This window comes from Neoarius graeffei, chromosome 2 (assembly GCF_027579695.1).
Source record: "Neoarius graeffei isolate fNeoGra1 chromosome 2, fNeoGra1.pri, whole genome shotgun sequence".
In the NCBI taxonomy this organism is placed as follows: Eukaryota; Metazoa; Chordata; class Actinopteri; order Siluriformes; family Ariidae; genus Neoarius; species Neoarius graeffei.
In genome coordinates this window covers 12,011,051-12,020,627 of record NC_083570.1, presented here as the reverse complement: position 1 = coordinate 12,020,627, position 9,577 = coordinate 12,011,051, and positions in this window count along the sequence as shown.

The window sequence follows — 9,577 nt, the reverse complement described above, 5'->3', positions numbered from 1 at the left end:
AAAAAGTACTTTGTTTTAACTTGTCAGGGAGATATAGTGATGTTATGGAAGACTTACGGCAATGAGCAACATTCTTACGACATTCTTATGATATTCTTGTGACATTCTTATGACATTCTTACATCATTCTTGTGACATTCTTATGATGACAATTCAATAATTTAACTTCTTATTAGTTCAGCTGTCTAATAACTAGTTCCACCTCAGTTCATTAGTCATATAAGATACAGTGATGTGAAAAAGTATTTGCCCCCTTCCTGATTTGTTCCATTTTTGTATATTTGTCACACTTAAATGTTTCATGTCATCAAACTGATTTTAATATTTGACAAAGATATCCCAAGTAAACAAAAAATGCAGTTTTCAAATGATGATTTCATTTATTGATGGAAAAAAGTTATCCAACCCTACCTGGTCCTTTGCGAAAAAGTAATTACCCCCTCAACCAATCAAACAATTTATCAAATTTAACTAACAGTTGGGTTCAATTTCATGACCCACACCCAGGCATGATTACTGCCAGACCTGTTCAATCTAAATAGAACCAGGTTGGCAATGTGAAGTAGGTTAATAGATCTTAAAAAGATGCCATGAAGTAAAGAGTTACAAGAACAGATGCGTGACAAAATGATTGAAATCTATCAGTCTGGAAAGGGTTACAAAGCTATTGCCAAAGGTTCTGGTACTCCAGCAAACCACAGCAAGAGCCATTATTTGCAAATGGAAAAAACTTGGAACAGTGGCGAACCTTCCCAGGAGTGGCCGGCCTTCCAAAATTCAACCAAGAGCGCTTCGACGACTGATCCAAGAAGTCACAAAAGAACCAACATCTAAAGAACTGCAGGCCTCACTTGCCTCAGTTAAGGTCAGTGTTCATGATTCTACAATAAGGAAGGCACTGGGCAAAAATGGCATGCATGGGAGAGTTGCAAGGCGCAAACAAATGCTGACCAAAAAGAATCCCCAAGACTTTCGGGATAATATTCTGTGATAATACTGATAAGTCAAAAATAGAACTTTTTGGAAGACATGGCATAAAGCTAACACAGCATTCCAAAATAAGAACATCATAGCAATAGTGAAACACGGTGGTGGTAGTGTGATGGTTTGGGGATGCTTTTCTGCTTCAGGACCTGGACGACTTGCCATAATGGATGGACCCATGAATTCTGCTCTCGACCAGAAAATCCTGAAGGAGAATGTCCGCCCATCAGTTTGTGACCTAAAGCTCAAGCGCAGCTGGGTTATGCAGCAGGACAATGATCCGAAGCATACAAGCAAGTCAGGGGCGATTTCTCAGAGACAACAAGGGAAGCCGAGCTTCCCCTAAAATTCTCTCCCCAAACTGCGGCATCTATGATGTTGAATTCTCATTAAAACAATAACTTGCATAACATAATATATGCCCAAGATTGTATTTACGTTCATAACTATCCTGTAACTTATTTGAGTGATGTCTGACGAACTTGCAGTTCGCTACGAGAATCACCTTTGCTGCCAGGCTGTAACCAGCGTTGCCAGGTACTGCTGACGTTTTCCAGCCAAAATATGTTCAAAACCCACTAAAATGCACTTAAAACAGCCCAATCTGGCAACACGCTGTAACCTTTCTTATTTCAATGGGCTCTATGTGCTGGCAGCCGGGTATCCGTTGCAGTCTATGAGAGGGCTCTGAACAGCCAATTTCGGCTAGTTGTTATTGGTTAAAATCGACAAAATCGTCACTTCCAGGGAAGCCGGGCTTCTCTGGGACTAAACGAGACAGTGGGAGGGACAAGAAGCCGGGCTGATGAAGGATTATTGGAGGTAGTGAGGAGGGCGGGCTCTGTACTTCGGCGTCGGCGAGGAACACGGAAGTATGATCAGTCAGTCCCTAGCGGATGTTGAGAAAGTGTAGTTGTGTGCCAAAGTGCTGTCCGAATTTCTTTTCATATAAATGTTTCTTCTCATTGATGTCTCTGTACATTACTCTGTAAATAAATGTAAATATTACTCGTTGTTCTCTGTTAACTTTCATCCATTCTATCAGTTTGATCATTCGTGAATTCACTCGTTTATTTCATTTGTAGTTCAATCTGATTGTAGGCTAGCTGGAGCCTTATTGGGATCTGCAGTGCTAGCTGCTAACAGAAATTGGTGAAGTCTCTGGAAAGCACAACCAGCTGGTATGACAGGGTCACAGACCATTTTCTGGAAAAGGAGCGGAGGGCAGAATTTGTGTATAAATAGTGTGCATCATATAATGTTCATGAATCTGAAGTGTGTATATTGTTCAGTAATGTTAAGAGAATGGTGGGCTCTGTGTTATAGGTTATACCTGGGTATGATATTCAAGGTTCTGTGTGTTGCATAGCCTACCTGGTTATGAATTTCCAGACTGTGTTGCAGAAGATGTTCAAGGATGTGTTGCACAGCTGGGTGTTGTGTTAAAGACTCTGTGTTGCATATCAGGGTATGATGTTCAAGGCTCTTCGTTGAATAGCCAGTGATTTTTGGATGTTTGATATTTTTGATTAAGGATATGAGGCACTAGCCTGGCAAGTCAGACTATAACATGAAATGTACAAGCAAAAATACTTTCTGCCACTAGGTAGGGTTGTCTAGTTCACTATGCTAATGGGGCACACCTTTCTATGCTTTGATATCCGGCCTACAGGTTTTACGATGAATACGTAAAATGGGCTTCCCCTGTTTTAAAAACCAGCAGCCGCCACTGAAGCAAGTCCATCTCTGAATGGCTCAGAAGAAATAAAATGAAGGTTTTGGACTGGCCTAGTCAAAGTCCTGACTTGAGTCCAGTTGAGATGCTGTGGCAAGACCTTAAACAGGTTCGAAAACCCTCCAATGTGGCTGAATTGAAGCAATTCTGCAAAGAAGAGTGGGCAAAAATTCCTCCATAGAGATGTGAAAGACTCATTGCAAGTTGTTTTCAAGTTTAATCGCAGTTGTTGCCGCCAAGGATGGCCCAACCAGTTATTAGGTTGAAGGGGTCAGTTACTTTTTCACATAGGTGATACAGGTTTTGATTAACCCTTTCCTTTTAATAAATGGAGTGATCATTTCAAAGCAGCATTTAGTGTTTACTTACATTATCTTTATCATATATTAGACGTAGTTGGATGACCAAAAATATTTAAATATGACAAATAAACAAAAATGGAAGAAATTAGCATATAACTAGTTCCATCTCAGTTCATTAGTCATAGAAGATACTAGAAATGTTGAGTAACTAACGGTTTCAGACTCCTGAGTTTTGCTTCACTGTTTTTTAAACCAAAACAAGCTGTAAAGTAAAAACATAACTGAATGAAAGAACCGATGAGACGTTTGTTGTGTAAAAATTCTCCACCATGTGTCTCCGTCTCTTCACCTTGTCAAGGAGAAATTAATTTCGCATTCATTTCTTGACAATCTGTCTGACTGACGTGTGGCCCCTCCCCCTTCTAACTGTATTAGCATATAAACCTTCGTGTGTGTGTGTGCGTGTGTGTGTGTCAGAGTATGTAGGTCATGATGCGGCTTAACTTTATTTTGTAATCGTTATTCCGAGGCAGGTCAGTCATTTCCCCAGCCGTTATTTTGAGCATCGTTAACAGACGCTGCAGTGACCTTAAGAGTTCTCCTGAGATGCTTGATTTCACTTTAAGCTTCTTTAAACTGGAGTATTAGATTTATTTTACAAAATTGACAATAAACAATAAACGATATTCATCATCGTCATGATATTCTAGCCCGACAATCTCTTTCTGTCTTTTTTAGAATAATCATAATTGCTATTTCCGTAAATGTTTGCTTTTCAGAGAGATATCCTGACATTCTTCTGACATTGTAATCTATATTTTGAGAACGTAAAGACTTCTAAACCGAAACGTAAACACCTTTTCACGTTCCTGACGAGTACTTCATTTCCAAAAAGCACTTCAGGATGCCGAGGAACCTTCCACTTTAATCATACAGCAGGGGATTTTTTCCAGTATCTCGTTCCATCGAAAGATTCTTGTGAAGAAACAAACTAAAACGTTCTCAGGAACTTGTTTTGGAATCCATTTATTTGTCTGCTGATCTTCGAGAACATCCAGGAAGTAGATGTAGCTGCCTATCTTGTATATTTAAGCACCATTAATGGTTCTTCAAAAAGAGATTCTTCTTCACATTGCTGAGGAACCCTTAAGGAACCCATTTGACATGTTCTCCAACAGCTACATGTCCATGAGCTCTAAAAACTAAAGCGACATGTTGGATTTGAGGTTGTTATTAGATCGACATCTTTCTACTCTATGTGTCCTCGGATCCTCAAATGATGTTTTAAGAAATCTCACTCAGGCAATAAATAAATAAATAATCCAGAAACACGAATGACAAAGACGTCACAAATCTGCAGGCAATTTGTATTCAAATTTGGATTAGGAGTTAGGGGCGGAGTTAGTGCTTGTACTATTTCCTAACTAAGGGTTGCGTTTGCGCGTCTTCAGCACTCAGATCATGTTTTGTGGGATCGTCGGATTTAAGTCACTTGCTGCTTGTAGATTTAATCTGGGGAATAAAATTTAAAAAAACACACATCCATAAAATATGACATCACTTCCAGGTAGCTAAACTGATGTAACTCTTCTCTTTGACTAATGCTAAGGTCACAAATCGCCAGTTGATCTGTGAGAACCGTGGCTGGGGCTACCGGATTTTGGAGATGATCCGGCACATAAATTTGGGTGGCGTAAATATGCCAATGAAGCCATGTTAGCTGTGATGGCAGATGCCGGAAACCAGCGACATATGACCTCACGGCAATGACGGCAGTGTGTACGGTTTTCACGACAGCACTACAGCATAGCTACGACAAGAAAAAAAAAGCCATGCCCCCTCTGCAAACGTTTCACTTTGTGCAGAATGTTGTTCCGTGAACATTTTGAGCTCGATGGTTGCGATGGAATGCGAAGGCAACCCCCGGTAGCTCATGTAAACCTCACGGTTGCGACAGATGAATTCATCCCGCGATGCTTGACCCACAGTAATTTTCAACACGGCGAAACTTTACGAGGATGGAAGCCATGCCCTCCTGGATGTCAAGGTAGCTCCGTGGCTCTCACGTATTCTGACAGACGTAAATTCTACTCTGCTTTTAAATTATGATAATGATTATTATGAACAGGAAGTATAAAGTATTAATATAATAAAAGTCAAACCTTAAAAAAAGAGAATACAATCACGTTTCTTTCCGTGTGATATGAAGATTTTTAATTCCACCCAAAAATCTTTTCCAAATACAGTTTCAAACAGGATCAGATCAATTTCTTTTCCCCCTTGTATTGGACTGGTATCTGAGTATCATCTCTAAATGTAGCTGAGTGAGATTTTAAATTTGGTAGCTGTTGTTGTTGTTGTTGTTGTTGTTTTCTGGGCTCAGTCAGAGCTGGTGTACTCGTTGTTCAATAACTATACTAAACAGAGATCTGATTGGCTCCTCACAGTCTGGGATGCGTTTTAATCCAATCTAGTAAATCCAATCTCGTGCTTCATATTTGCATCTGTTATCTTTATTTCCATCTTTATAATCTTTCAGCTTTGAGTTTTGGGCTGGTGACGGATTTAAACCGTCTCCAGCTCCATCATGGTGATACAGACCATGTGTGTGTGTGTGTGTGTGTGTGTGTGTGTGACAGATGGAGTGAGCAGAGGCCGGTACAGCGTGCATATGGCAGCGCGAGGGGTTTGAGTGGGACTCTGCACGCGCTAAGCCGCATTATTAAAGCCGTCTACCAAGCAACTGGTGCAACCTCTCTCTCTCTTTTGCGTACAAATGCACGTTTAATCCCCCACGTCAGACGACTGCTTCTCTCACGCTCTCATCATGCACACAACTGTATTATTATAATTTTTTTTAATTATTATATACTACAGCCATATTTATTTATTTATTTACTTATTCATTCATTTATTTTACTTTCTTCATGTAGCTCAAACAGTTTCATTTCCCCATGACAGATTAACCAAAGTTTACCTTATATTGTTGTTGTTGTGTAATAATATTGGTATAAACTAACACTCGCCATGTTATTTAATGTTATTATTGTTATTACTTCACTACAACACAATGTATTATTTATTTCACAACATACAACACTGTTACTGATCGAATGATGATGTGTAATAATATTGTTGTAAAACACTCAGTGTGTTATTTAAGTGATGGTGGGACTAGTGTGGTTGTGTAATAATATTATTATAATGCAGTGCGTTATATAACAGCAATGTTGTTGTTGTGGTGGTGTAATAATATTGTTGTAAAACACTCAGTGTGTTATTTAAGTGATGGTGGGACTAGTGTGGTTGTGTAATAATATTATTATAATGCAGTGCGTTATATAACAGTGATGTAGTTGTTGTTGTGGTGTAATAACATTGTTATAAAACTTTGTGTTTGTTTTATTTAACAGTGTTGTTGGTGGAGATGGTGGTGATTTTATTGTTGTTAATTTTGTTGGTGGTGGTGGTTGTGTAGTAGTAGTAGAAGTAGTAGTTGTTGTTGTTGTTGTTGTTGTTATTGGTGGTGGTAGTTGTGTAATAGTAGTAGTAGTAGTTATTGTTGTTCTTGTTCTTGTCATTGGTGTTGGTGGCATTGTTGGTGGTGGTTGTTGTTGTTGGTGGTGGTGGTGGTTGTGTTGTTGCTGTTGGTGGTGGTGTGGTGGTTGCAGTTGTGTTGTTGTTGGTGGTGGTTGTTGTTGTTGGTTGTTATTTTTGTTGTTGGTGGTGGTGCTGGTAGTGATGGTGGTGGTTGTGTTGTTGTTGTTGTTGGTGGTGGTGGTGGTGGTTGTTGTTGTTGTTGTAGGTGGTTGATGTTGCAGGTGGTTGTTGTTGGTGGTGGTGGTGGTTGTGTTGTAGTAGTAATTGTTGTTGTTGTTGTTGTTGGTGGTGGTGGTGGTTGTGTTGTTGCTGTTGGTGGTGGTTGTGTTGTTGTTGGTGGTGGTGGTGGTGGTTGTGTTGTTGTTGTTGTTGGTGGTGGTGGTGGTGGTGGTTATGTTGTTGTTGTTGTTGGTGGTGGTGGTTGTGTTGTTGTAGTAGTAATTGCTGGTGTTGGTGGTGCTGGTGTTGGTGGTGTTGGTTGTGTTGTTATTGTTGGTGTTGGTTGTGTTGTTGTTGTTGGTGGTGGTGGTTGTTGTTGTTGTTGTTGTTGTTGTTGGTGGTGGTGGTGGTGGTGGTTGTGTTGTTGTAGTAGTAATTGCTGTTGTTGGTGGTGCTGGTGGTGGTTGTGTTGTTATAGTTGTTGTTGTGTTGTTGTTGTTGTTGTTGTTGGTGGTGGTGGTGGTGGTTGTGTTGTTGTAGTAGTAATTGCTGTTGTTGTTGGTGCTGGTGGTGGTTGTGTTGTTATTGTTGTTGTTGTTGGTGGTGGTGGTGGTGGTGGTGGTGGTGGTGGTTGTGTTGTTGTAGTAGTAATTGTTGTTGTTGTTGTTGGTGGTGGTGGTGGTGGTGCTGGTGCTGGTGGTGGTTGTGTTGTTTTTGTTGTTGTTGTTGGTGGTGGTGGTGGTGGTTGTGTTGTTGTTGTTGGTGGTGGTGGTGGTTGTGGTGTTGTAGTAGTAATTGCTGTTGTTGGTGGTGCTGGTGGTGGTTGTGTTCTTGTTGTTGGTGGTGGTGGCGGTGGTTGTTGTTGTTGTTGTTGTTGTTGTTGTTGTTGTTGGTGGTGGTGGTGGTTGTGTTGTTGTTGTGGTAATTGTTGTTGTTGGTGGTGTTGGTGGTGGTTGTGTTGTTGTTGTTGTTGGTGGTGGTGGTGGTTGTGGTGGTGGTGGTTGTGTTGTTGTTGTTGTTGTTGTTGTTGGTGGTGGTGGTGGTTGTGTTGTTGTTGTGGTAATTGTTGTTGTTGGTGGTGTTGGTGGTGGTTGTGTTGTTGTTGGTGGTGGTGGTGGTCGTGGTGGTGGTGGTTGTGTTGTTGTTGTTGTTGTTGTTGTTGGTGGTGGTGGTGGTGGTGGTTGTGTTGTTGTAGTAGTAATTGTTGTTGGTGCTGGTGGTGGTTGTGTTGTTGTGTAATAATTTTGTTATAAAGCAATACTCACTGTGTAATTTATTTCACACACTTCTGTCACTCTCAGAGATACCGGTACCACACTGTACTCCTGCACGTCCCTCGGTGTCTCTCAGGTGGGACCCTCGCCCTGGTTTGTACCATTAGCGTGTATCGTTCCCCTGCACCGTTGCACAGACACACCCTTTCATACTGATTTCAGCTCTGTGAGTTTTTACACTGATTCTTTGAGGCTCTCTGTTTCTCTGAGGGTCTGTTAGTAAAGACAGCTGATTCATTTAACGTGTTTAATACAGACAGTAAAGACTAGTTTACCTCAGGATCCTCCGGTGACACTGATCTGACCCCAAGTCAAACAAACAAACAAACAAACAAACAAACAAACAAACAAACAAACAGATGTGTGAAAAAGTTAACCTTGGGTCCCTGATGTGGTTGGACGGTGATGTAGTGTGTCACGTGACCTGTAGTTTATTTCTGAGAAAATTGATGTGGCAAAAACTTTAGTACTGGAAACGTTTATGAAAGTGAGAGAAGGAATTAATCATAATGTAGAAATAAATATTGAAATATTGGACTTTTGTTCAGGGAGGGAGGGGGAGTGATGATGGCCATAAAACATGTGAAACTATAGGATACGAAATAATTCGTTCTGGCGTCCTTGAAGTCGGAGGTTAATTAAATGGAAGTCCCCGTTCGCCTTCATCATGTCGTGCCCGATGGCGCGTGGTCGTTTTTTTTTTTTTTTTTAACTCTCACGCGCAAATCCGCCACCGCGAGCACCGAGCTCACGCGCTGCATGGGGCGGCGCAGGGATATAGTGACATGAACAAGGCCATGGTTTCACACACACACACACACACACACACACAGGTTACGTTTAACATCCGACATTTCCAGGTGATTGATTGATTGATTGATTGATTGATTGATTGATTGATTGATTGATTGATTCGAACAGAAGGACAAAAAATGCAAAATGTCACGTGGGTCTGGTTCACTGTCAGGAATCATGTGGTACAAAAGGTACTAAAGGTACTAAACGGTCCTATTCGTACCACGCGCTTACTGTGGTTCCCTTAAGATGACACTTTTAGTACCTTTAGTCCTCACATTTCCAGGTGAAAGAGATATATTAAAGGTACTAAGGAAACGTTAGGTACCCTTAGTACCCTTTTGGTGTAAAAAACAAACAAACAAAGAAACAAGCAAAAAACTGCGAAAACATTATTATTATTATTATTATTATTATTATTAATAATAATAATAATAATAATAATAATAATAAATTATAACAGGTTATAATGCGCCTGGTTCAGTTGTGTGTGTGTGTGTGTGTGTGTGTGTGTGTGTGTGTGTGTGTGTGTGTGTGTGTGTGTTGTATAGTGTGTGTGTATCCCCTCAGAGACGCGCTCATTTGACCGAAACCGGAGAACGAGTTGAGCGACGGAGGAACGGAAGCCCCTTCACACACACACGCGCGCGCGCGCGCGCTAATCGTTCTTTAAAAAGGGGGGAAAGGACGCAAATGTTGTTGTTTTTTTGTTCCGGTCCAACAAAAAG